Source organism: Prunus dulcis, chromosome 2 (assembly GCF_902201215.1).
Source record: "Prunus dulcis chromosome 2, ALMONDv2, whole genome shotgun sequence".
NCBI lineage: Eukaryota > Viridiplantae > Streptophyta > Magnoliopsida > Rosales > Rosaceae > Prunus > Prunus dulcis.
In genome coordinates, this window is record NC_047651.1 from 15425467 (window position 1) to 15437691 (window position 12225).

Below are 12225 nucleotides of genomic sequence, written 5' to 3' on the forward strand. Positions count from 1 at the left end.
GACCACCTTGGGAAGTTGCTTCGTGAGCTCCCAGAAACAAAACCGTGCGGGCTGGTGAGAATGTAGCCAAGCCCAAAGCGGACAATATCCTGCTACGGCGGAGCCGGTCCGGGGTGTGACAGTTTGGTATCAGAGCCACTCTGCCGTGGGGTGCGAGTGTGCCGACGAGGACGTCGGATCCCTTAAGGGGGTGGATTGTGAGATCCCACATCGACCAAACGGAGAGAGGGTGATGTGCCTTATATGGCACACCTCGCATCAAAATAGTGGGAGGCCTTTTGGGACCTCACTGGCTTCGGGTTCGTAGGAACTCCGAAGTTAAGCGAGTTGGAGGCTGGAGCAATCCCAGGATGGGTGACCACCCTGGGAAGTTGTTTCGTGAGCTCCCAGAAACAAAACCGTGCGGGCTGGTGAGAATGTAGCCAGGCCCAAAGCGGACAATATCCTGCTACGGCGGAGCCGGTCCGGGGTGTGACAATTACCCTAAATGATCTCATTTAGCAGGTCTATCATTTATTGATCTTAACAGACGAATTTTGAAAGTAGAGTTTGATAATTGTGTCCAAATCCAAAATTATAGAGTAACAACCTTTGGGTTTGATATGTTTTGACCTTACTTTTTGTACATGATCGTAAAGAGATGGATAATTCCCAATTGACTGTTCCATATCCAAAGATGTTTCTTTTTTTCTTGTTTTCTTAAAAATTTGCATTAACACAGTGACTTTTGAGATTAAAAATGACTCGATACCTAAAATAAATATCTTGCCCATTTTCAGTGAAATTTCTTACATCAATCAGCTCACTAAACCACAGCAGGCACCCACTTCCTCCATCCCTGGTATCCAAGTTTGCAAAAGCTGTGCAGGAGCAGTTCTTCATGCACAACATCTCACATTCCTTGAGTTCCATACTTAAAAGTATAGCCGCGGCTGTACGCTTTAAATATATTCAAAACGAACACGAAGCTTGCACTCGCAGAGGACGGAGGTTGCAGTCGAAGTCACAGCCATTTCGCGTTTCTATCAACTCAAGCTTCGATTTGTTTTCTTCGGTTTCGGCTGCTTCGTCCTCCGGGTTTGGCACCGAAAAAAGACCCAACCCGCCTAGGATGCCAGCCCAGCCGCCTAGCGCCCGCCTAGCCGCCAAGCTGCCGCCTAGGCCGATTTTTCGAACACTGCGATTGACTGAAAGTCTGAAACTCGAAATTGAAAAAATTTAGCTGCAAATTTGAGCTTGAGATTGAGATTGGGAAGCCGAAGCAGTCGAAGCAGTGAAGCACAAGTCAAGTCCATAGAAGAAGAGATCATGAGATTCTTAATTCATCTAATTCCATTCCTCTCCCTGTTTCCTGCTTTATTCTCTTCTCTCTTGGCTCTCTCCCAAACCACATGTTCACCTCACCACACCAACGACAACGAGGACAATTCCTCCCTTTGGCAACTCTGCCTTATTCTCTTCTCTCTTCGCATTGATGGCCTGGCGCAGAAGAAAAAAATACAAAATTTGCTGACTTGGTGTGTGTCTTTAGTGGAAGGAAATGATGAAGCTATCCTATCATGGAGTTTCTATGGTCTTGCCAATAACAAGGTTCGGTTTTTAGGCCCCAATCTCAAATTCTGACTATTTATTTCTGGTTTGGTTTAGCAATAGATTGATTGGTTTGGTTCTGAAACTTGATAAATCTTTATGCATTCGATATTCATCCATTGATGGTTCTTCTTGGTTGGATTGCATTTCTGTTATAGATTTTCACATTTGATTATGCCCACTTGTTTGCTGAGAGAAAAAGAAGAAAAAAGATTCGTGTCCTCCTGTTGCATAGGAACCCAAAACCAACCCACCAAAGAACAGAAAAAAAAAAAATTGAAATATTACACCACCTCAAGTGAAAAATCTAATTCATTTAAGCTTTTATATTTGTTCTTGTATCAGCATATGTGTTTCAGTTGTGTGAACTCCACCTCGACTCCAAAGAAAAAAAATAAAAAAAAATTAGAGGGTGCATTTGCTAACGCATGGGTTGGGAATCTCTTAATTATATTTAATTTTTCAAACTGACTTCAAAAGCCCCAAATTAACACACCAACATGAAATATCGTTTATCGAGCCTCCATTAGTGTAAAAGGACTGTGACTTCATTAGTTGAAAATGCTTTAGAAGAAGGATCGACTTCGAGTTCATTGAGATCCCTTTCACTATAAAAACCCAGGTTTTTGAGGTTGAGGCAATGACCCTTCACCACTCAGCATTACAACTGTAGCTGGCATGTTTGGCCTATCTGCCAGGTTACGCTGCACACTTAAAAGACCTACATGATGAAGATAGAGGAGCCCCCGAGCAATTCCATTAATAATGTCAAAGCTGTTGGGCCAATCTAGCATCATGCTTTTTCTTGTCATTTCTAGTCTTGTGATTCTATGTTTCCACTTGTAGGATGAAAGTGAAGTTTTCTTCAGGATCAAAAGAAGTACAAAGCTACAGAAACTGGTTGATGCTTTGTGTACCACCGTTCCCTCGATCCTGAATCATTAATACTTTTGTTTGAGAATGACCACATTCACAAGTAGAAGACTGCTGGGGAGGTAAGACTTCATCAAAACCATTGTATATAATGTTACTTATAAAAATAATTTTATTGTTGCCTAAATGATTTGTTACCTTATTATAGATGATGCCCCTAAACTTATATATTTCTGCTTCTCATGATCAAATCCTTGTTACTTCATGACTTTGTGCAGCATCAAATGGAAGACAGTGATGAAATCGATTAAAAACACAAAACGGGGAGTAAGGAGAAGCTTAAATAAGGATGATTTCTTTACCCAAAAAAAAAAAAAAGGATATTTGTTTGGTGATAGGACAATTATGGCCTTGCTTGCTTTGGTAATTCCTTCTTAGCTTTAGCTTAGCAGATGATGCCAAAGAGTCTCTTGCTTTTGAAAAGGAAAAAAAAAAAAGGGCCCTACTTGCTTTTCCAAAAAGGAAATACTAGAATTGCTTCCTCGTGATGTAGTTGCCTCTGTATTATTGCTGGACTAGTAACTAGTTTCTTACTTCTTGTTGTTGGAATGCAGAAAGTGTTTGTTGAATGAACAATTATCCAACACTCCATCAATTAATTCTCTTGTTTGTTCTTATTATATAGGAAAAGGATTACCACATGATTGTTTTCCCAGGTTTCTTTGTATTCTTTTGAAATTTATGGTTTTTTTTTTTTTTTTCAATCAATTTGGTGTTTAATTAACTTATTGTATACAGATGTAATTATATTAAATCGTTGTTGCAGATGGATGAACAAAGATGAGAGGACTTAGAAATGGACTGCTTGGTCAAAGTGTTGGAGAAAGTGGGAATGGAGTCACTGCTTTTGGATGTCCCTTTTGTGTGCAAGTCATGGTACAAGGCGGCCCTCAATCCTTAATGCTGGCAATCTCTCATTTTCCCAGACAATGAATGTATGGAAGTCTGGCCTTGGGATGTGTCTGAATGTCCGAATTTTCAAAATCTTATGGACAGATTTGCAAGTGAGTATCAAATTGATGGGGATCGTTGCTCTGTCTCCGCTTTTCTAAAGTTTGTTATCAATCGGAGCAGCGGAAACGCTATTGTGCTCAAGCTTCCCAAACGCTGCACAGTAGAGCCTTTGAATTTGCTGCAAATGTGCAAGTTTTCTCATTTTCACTTGTTTAACAAAACAAGTTAATTTTCAAAACCCTGAAGTATACCCAGTTTAATTTTCAAAACCTCAAGCCTTTGAATGTGCTCAAGCTTCCTCTTCGTGCATCATCCTCTTCGCCCAAGATGCCATAGCATCTACTGGAGAGTTTAGGTTGTACATTTGATACCCAAGGGTGGGCATGGAGGAAGAGAGATGTGGCGATTTACATGGAGAAAAAGACAGTTTTTGGACCTGTGCCATTTATTCTATTAAAATAATGGTAACTTTTGAATAAAAGTATTATTAACATGATAATAATCAATTAGTTGTGAGATTTAATCTCAGCCATTTATAATGTGTTAATCTAATAATCAAGAACTTGTGTCAAAAATATAGTGCCATGAATCCGCCCCCTATATATATATATATAGTTCTATATCAATTCAAAGTGTAATAACTATAGGCTATATACCTATCGCCTCAAGTAAAGACTTTAAGCTGTAAATTTCACGTTTGCAATTTATTGAGTTTTACATAAACGGCCAAGGGATGTAACTTGTGCTTCGGGGATGCCTTCAGTTAGAAGAACACTGCTCTTACTTTCAACCCAAGAGAAAAAAGACTATTGATTTTATAATCAATAAAATTATTTTTTTTCCTTCTTGTTGGCAACATTTCATAAAATTCAAATAATCTCGCAGCAATGTATTTATTAATTTTATTTTCTAAATAAATACCAAGGTATTAACTTTATATTTTTATTAAGTTTGAATACTGGTGTTATTAGAAATTTAAATTAGGCTTATTATCACAAAACATCCTTGAGGTTTACGAAACTATCAGATTGCATCCTTAATGTTTTTTTGTGTCACTTATGGTTCTCAAGGTTAGTATGTGCAATCACAAATGGTCCCTGACGTTAGAGTCTGTCAAAAACTCTGTTAGTTTGCTATCGTGGCATACATATATATCACAAAACATCCCTGAGGTTTACACACTTATCACAAATGGTCCTTACGAATTTTTTTTTTAAAAATTTAAAATTCATAAAATTTTGGTTTTCTTTTTAAAATTATTTATAAATGAAAAAACAATTTATAGAAGGATTTTAATCTTGAGGACCATTTATGAACCCTAAACCTTTAGTTTTTTTTCATTTTTAAATTTTATGAATTTTAAATTATTTTTTAAAAACTTCATTAGTTTGTTGATGTGGCATATATATGGAGCCCACATCTACAATAATATAGTGTCACATGTATTTAAAATTTAATATATATTTTAAAATAATTATAATTCATAAAATTTTAAAAAGAAAACAAAAATTTTATGAATTTTAAATTAAAAAAATTTCGTAAGGACCATTTGTGATAGGTGTGTGAACCTTAAGGATGGTTTTGTGATATACATATATGCCACGTCAGCAAACTAACGGAGTTTTTGACGGAACCTAACAGCAGGGACCATTTGTGATCATGCATGCTAACTTTGAGGACCACGAATGACAAAAAAAAACATTAAGGATGCAATCTGATAGTTTCGTAAACCTTAGGGACGTTTTGTGATAATAAACCATTTAAATTATCAAACATATTATAAAAGTAAAAGAAAAAAAAATTGAGCTTAATCTTTAAAACATCATTTCAAACCAAAACAATAAAATAAAATAATTTAGTTTGGTAATGACTTAAAAGAGAGAAAAGGGCTAATTTAGTTTAGGAATTACCAAAAAATGCCATTGATTAATGCAAACCTTAAGAATTGAAATTATTTAGGATGCTGCACACGTGAATCCTGAAAACTCAGTTGGTCTCCCTTCTGGTTTTATTCCTGACTCACTGCATGCTTTACCTCTCACTCTTCTGTCTTTGAATGGGTCCCAACGGAATCTTACCTTCGTTCAGTTGAGTGGAACTCCACCCCGGTTTACTCACCACTTCTGCTAGTGCAACCTCTACGATGCAAACTGCAAATTCTGGGACCCATTATGACCCTTTTGATCTCATTTCGATCATTGAAAGGACGACTCCATCCTTAATTAAGAAATTACGCAGATTTTTTCGACGGCCGTTATGTTCTACTTCCTCCATCTGCAACCCCACCCAAAGTGTGTTTCCTGTCTTAAGTGTGGGGGATGAAGCCATTACCGAGAACAAACACAATACTTAGTGGCTATCTCTGGTGTGGAAGTCAATCGTGCATCAAAACGTCATTGCATTAATTCAACGGTGGGTGCTACAGAACATCCCGCTGATCACAATGAATTGCTTAAGCTGGAATTGCTAAGGGCTTGGAAACTCTCTGACAGTTCAAGCTTTGATTGAGCTTACCCAACGTCAAGCTTCCAAGGTGGTGTTTTTATGCTAAATTCGTTGTAATTTCACCAAAATGGAACGTATCAAACTCAGACTAGGTTTTTCTCATGCTTTCATTTCTCCTAGTCATGGTCTCTCTGGAGGTCTTTGTCTTCTTTGGCATGATGATATTGATCTCTTTATTCGCTCTGACTCTTCTAATCATATTGATGCCAAATGTGGTGGCATTGAGAACTCGATTCACTGGCGCCTTACAGGTTTCTACTGTCTTCCTTCTGCTTCTAATGGTCATCTGTCTTGGTCTCTGCTCAATTCCTTGGGCCTTCATTCCAAGCTCCCTTGGTTGTGCTTCAGGGATTTCAATGAAGTTGTTAGCTTACGTGGGAAATGTGGGGGTAACTTGCGAGCTGAGCGCCAAATAGCCAACTTCCGGCAAGCTTTATCTGCCTACAACCTTGTGGATTTGGGTTATGTTGGTAGTGACTTCACTAGGCAAATAACATGGAGGTGGACATCAAATGCTGGCTGCACCATGCAGTTGCTAACCCTCTTTGGACGTCTTTATTGCCTAAGTCCCGGGTTGTTCATTGGTGCCTTAAATCTGATCACTTGCCCATTATTATTGAGATTCGTAATGCCTCTTCTGTTGCCTCCCCTCACAAAAGGAGATTTCATTTCGAGGAGTTATGGGGCCATAGTGATGGTTGTGAAGACTCTGTTAGAGAAGGCTGGTCTTGCTCATTTTCGGGAGGGTTCCTCTTTTTCAAGCTTGTGCAAAAATTAAAGCAACTAGATTGGCCTTCCTCTCCTGGAAGAAAGGGAAGTTCAATTCCACAAAAATGAAATTGCAAAAGTCCGTGATCAACTGGGTCTGTTATTCAACAAACCGGGTAATGCGCAAATTCAAAATGAGAGAATCTCTCTGATGGAAAGGTTGGATGTGCTCCTCTCTATTGAAGAGACTTACTGGCGTCAATGTTCCCTTTGCTTTATGGTTCAAAGACGGTGACCACAACACCCGTTTTTTTCACCAATGCTCCACTAGAACCGTAGGCGCAAAAATACTATCAAGGGGCTTTTGATTCTGCGGGCGTTTGGCAAGACGCCCTTGCTGGGATTGAAGCTACTATTCTCAATTACTTTGGTGATATTTTCCTTTCCCATGGCATTCTCCCTAGTGCTCTATAGAAAACCACCTCTGTTATTTCCCCTTGTGTCCCAGTAGAGATGAACTTATCTCTGACGCAGCCATACTCCCAAGAAGAAATTCGCAAGGCCTTATTCCAAATGCACCCATCCAAATCCCTTGGCCTCGATAGTTGTCCCCACTCTTCTTCCAACAATACTGTCGTATTGTGGGTCCAGATGTGACCTCTGCTGTCATCTCTTTTCTCTCCTCGGGTCGTTTATTGAATGAGGTCAATTTCGACTTTGATTCCCAAGGTCAAGAATTCGGTGAACTTGTCCCAGATGCGCCTTATTAGATTATGTAATGTCATTTACAAAATTGGCAAACAAGTCTTGGCTAATCGTTTAAAGCCATGGTTGTTAAAAATAATCTCCCTTTTTTAGAGTGCTTTTGTTCCTGGTCATCTCATTTCTAACAACACCCTTGTGGCTTCTGAGATTGGTCATTTTCTCTACAATAAGCGTCTTGAAAAGATGGGTTTTTTGGCCCTCAAGTTGGACCTTAGCAAGGCTTTTGATGGAGTTCCCTTATCTCTTCCTTCTATGTGTTGATTGCCTATCTTCTTTGATTGCCCAGCATGATCGTGAACGAAAGCTCTCTGGTATTGCTATTTGTCGTGGTGCTCTTAAGGTTCACCACATTTTATTTGATGATGACAGTTTCCTTTCTTCTTCTTTTTTTCCAAAGTCGGAAGCAAACTTTAATAAAAGCTGATGGAAACGTTTACATCCATTGCAAGGAAATTAAATAGCCATTGCGGCCAAGTTGGCCCTAACTAAAGCAACCCCCCATTACGAAATGCATAGGCAGCTACTTGGTGAGCCATCTTATTGCAATTACGTGGTGTGTAAAGGAAAATCACCTGCTGGACTGTCTGCGTCAACATCAGTACATCATAGATGATCCCTTCTGCATGCGCATCAGGTTATCTCTGACCAGAAAGCATCTGAACTACTTGCAAAGAGTCAGATTCAATTTCTATTTTACCATACCCACTTTCATAGCAGACTTTCAAGGTTTTGCGGATGGCCTCATCCTTCATCATCAAAGCTCAACTTGCCATCATATTGAGGCCATCCTTCATCATCAGAGCTGAACTTGCCATCATATTGCCAATACCACCCCCCTGAACAATCCAACCAAAATCATCTCTGATCACCCAGCCAATACCATATTTTCTATTCTATGCCTTCCAGGCCGCATCAGAATTAGCTTTGTTTCTACTTTTCAAGGTCACCACAATCCCATCACAACCATCCTCAGAGCCTCCGTTTCTCTTTCATATCAACCAAATTGTTTCACCACCTCCTCCTAACAGGCCAGAAAATCCCCCTTGGACCTAGAAGGGAGTGGCAAACCAGAACACTCTTGCATAATCACACTGAAACAATATATGTTCATGTGTCTCATTTTATCGTCCACACCAAGCACAGACATCCTCCACATTGATACGCCTTCGGCATAGATTAGCCTGAACTACAAGAGAATTTACACAGGCCCTCCATAAGAACGATCTTAACTTGTTTGGCATTTTGATCCCCCATATCACTTTTCAGAGCTTCCATTGTGTCTCTTATTTACCACACTCTCCCTCACCTTTTCGCTCAACTTGCCATTCCGCTGTAAATTCAATGCTACCTCATACCCAGACCTGATAATATAGCTCTCATTTTTGGTAAAATGCCATATTAGTCTAGCTGGATAGTTCCAACGACTAATAGCCATTTCTAGTGTACTTTGTGCTAAAATATGAAAACTATGAGAGAATATTTGTTTGTGGGAATTTTCTGTGTATTCTTCCCCTTGTAGGAGGTCATATTTATAATACAACGAAAACTGAATGGGCAAGTAAATAATAAATTCCTAAATCTATTTGCAGTAGGAAATCAGGAATTAAAGTAAATCAATTACAATTATAATAGGAATTCTTGGTGTGTAAGGAAAGTAAGTCAATATCCACAAGTCACGCCAACATTCCCCCTCACGTTGGTGCATAGATGTCGCCAATGCCCAACTGATCTAGTGAATTGTGGAATGCTTTACTGGAAATCGCCTTTGTCAAAATATCCGCCAATTGATCCTCGGATTTCACAAAAGGAAACTGAAACACTTTAGCCTCAAGCTTTTGTTTGATGAAGTGTCGATCCACCTCAACATGTTTAGTACGATCATGCTGAACCGGATTCTGTGCAATGGCTATAGCAGCCTTGTTGTCACAAAAGAGATTCATTGTGGATGTAGGTTTATACCCAAGTTCAGTAAGCAACTTTCTTAACCAAAGAAGTTCACAAATCCCTTTAGTCATGCCTCTGAACTCGGCTTCTGCACTGGATAAAGCTACTACATTCTGTTTCTTGCTTCTCCATGTCACCAAATTACCTCCCACGAATGTGAAGTAACCCGATGTGGATTTTCTATCTGTTACATTACCTGCCCAATCTGCATCTGAATAACCATCAATATTTAGATGACCATGTTTTGAGAACATAAGTCCTTTTCCAGGTGCAGACTTCAAATATCTAAGTATCCGAAGAACTGCATTCATATGGTCTTCACTTGGAGAGTGCATAAATTGACTGACAACGCTCACCGCATAAGCAATGTCTGGTCGAGTATGTGACAAATAGATCAATCTTCCCACTAACCTTTGGTATCTTTCTTTGTTAGTTGGAACTTGATCCGGATATTCTCCAAGATGATGATTCTGAACAATAGGAGTGTCCGCAGGTTTACAATCTAGCATTCCTATGTCTGTCAACAAGTCTAAGACATATTTCCTTTGAGAGAGAAATATGCCTTGCTGCGATCGAGCCACCTCAATTCCCAAGAAATACTTGAGTCCACCTAGATCCTTCATCTCAAACTCCGTAGCCAGATAGTCTTGTAGCTGTGATATTTCCTGTTTATCATTCCCAGTAATAATCATATCATCAACATAGATTATTAATGCTGTTACCTTCCCTTTTCGATGTTTCAAGAACAGAGTATGATCTGAGTTGCACTGTTTGAAACCATTGTTCTTCATTGCCATGGTGAACCGTCCAAACCATGCACGTGGTGACTGTTTCAATCCATACAATGCTTTTCGTAACCTGCAAACTGTTCCAGTCTGAGTAGTATTATATCCAGGAGGAATGTCCATGTACACCTCCTCCGTGAGTTCGCCATGTAGAAAAGCATTCTTTACATCAAACTGGTGTAGTGGCCAATCCAAATTAGCTGCAAGGGACAATAAGACTCTGACGGTTTTTAACTTTGCAACTGGAGCAAAGGTTTCTTCATAGTCTATACCATAGGTCTGTGTGTACCTTTTTGCCACAAGTCTTGCCTTGTATCGCTCGATAGATCCATCTGCATTGTGTTTTATAGTAAACACCCATCTACATCCGATAGTCTTTTTTTCTCGGGGTATAGTCTCCAATGTCCAAGTCTGATTTTTCTCAAGGGCTTTCATCTCCTCTTTTATAGCTTGGACCCACTTAGGATCTTTCAATGCTTCAGAGACCTTGGTTGGAATATGGATAGCAGACAACTGATGCAAAAAAGCCTTGAGTGGTTCAGACAGCTTCTCAGTGGATACATGATTTGCAATTGGATACTTGGATGTCTTGCCAATATCAGGTGAATAACGGTTTGGTGGCTTCCCAAGATTTTGCCTGAAAGGTAATTGATATCCAATAGTTTTATCATCTAAATGCACAAGTCTAGTAGGAGTAGTTACCTCAAGGATATTCTCAGGAGATTGGTCTGTTGGTACTGTTGAGTTAGAGGAGGGGTCTTCATCTTGTTGTTCTGTATTGTCTGTAGGTGTGAGACTCGGATCAGAAATATCTTCGCATGGATCAGGTGGGTCAGGCAATTGATCGCTATGAATGGGCGATTGGTCGCTTTTCGACAGAGAGTAATCTCGTGCTCCAGACTCGGAATGATCAATCATTTCTGTACAAAGGAGAATTTCTTTATTTTCCAAGTTGCTCCAATTCTGCTCTTCCCTTCGTATCTCCCCCTGAAGTGTAGAATTGGATGATGGGTCATGGAAGAACAGCTCAGATTCCAGAAAGGTCACATCCAAAGTGACATAGGTTCGTTGGGTAGGAGAGTGATAACAGCGGTAGCCTTTCTGATGAGTGGCATAACCCACAAAAACACAACGAAGCGCATATGGATCAAGTTTGCTACGTCGATTTTTGTGGAGATGAACGAAAGCCACATCCAAAGATTCGGGTGTGAGTACCAAAACAGAAGGCAGAGGTCTGTGTTGTGCAAGCACCTGTAAGGGAGTTTTAAAGGTCAGTACCCCAGAAGGCATGCGGTTGATCAGATGAACTGCGGTGACAATAGCATCATCCCAGTGATGGCGAGGAACATGAGCGCCAATCAGAAGTGCTCGGGCGGTTTCAAGAAGATGTCGATTCTTTTGTTCAGCAACACCATTTTGTTGTGGTGTCTGAGGACAAGTCGTCTCATGGATAATTCCATGTTGTTGGAAGTAAGTCTGAAAGTCATGATTGACAAATTCTCCACCATTGTCCGAGCGAAGAATCTGGATTTGAGCATTAAACTGAGTTTTCATCTGTTTGTGGAAGGACTGAAAAGGAAAACACTTCGTTTTTATTCTTCAGCAAATAAAGCCATGTCATCCGTGTACAATCATCGATGAATGTGACAAACCATCGAACACCAGAAGGAGCAGTGATAGGAGAAGGTCCCCATACATCAGAGTGAATTAACGTAAATGGAGTAGTACACTTGTTCGTACTCAACGGGTAGGGCACACGGTGACTCTTGGCCAAAATACAAGTATCACATGTGAAGTCGGAGTCCTTGAAACCTGAGAATAAATCTGGTATAAGATGCTTCATATAACTAAAAGACGGATGTCCCAATCGACGGTGCCACAACCAGATTTGCTTTTGTTTGCTATCAAAGGGATGTGTCACGCTGTTAGCCATGCCGGGACTGAAGTCATCGACATAATATAGCCCCCCTCTCTTAGTACCACGACCAAGAATCTCCTTAGTGTGAATATCCTGAAGCAAAAAAAAAACTCGGGTAAATGA

The 12225-nt window shown here is 39.9% G+C and overlaps 1 long non-coding RNA gene across 1 annotated transcript; it reads left to right on the forward strand.

Annotated features, from left to right (window-relative positions):
* The first annotated feature begins 1192 nt into the window (after window positions 1-1192).
* LOC117619960 lies at window positions 1193-3993 on the forward strand. The gene is made up of 3 exons (XR_004584646.1): window positions 1193-1590; window positions 2437-2585; window positions 3290-3993. It is a non-coding gene; the product is annotated as an uncharacterized LOC117619960 (long non-coding RNA).
* The last annotated feature ends 8232 nt before the right edge of the window (window positions 3994-12225 follow it).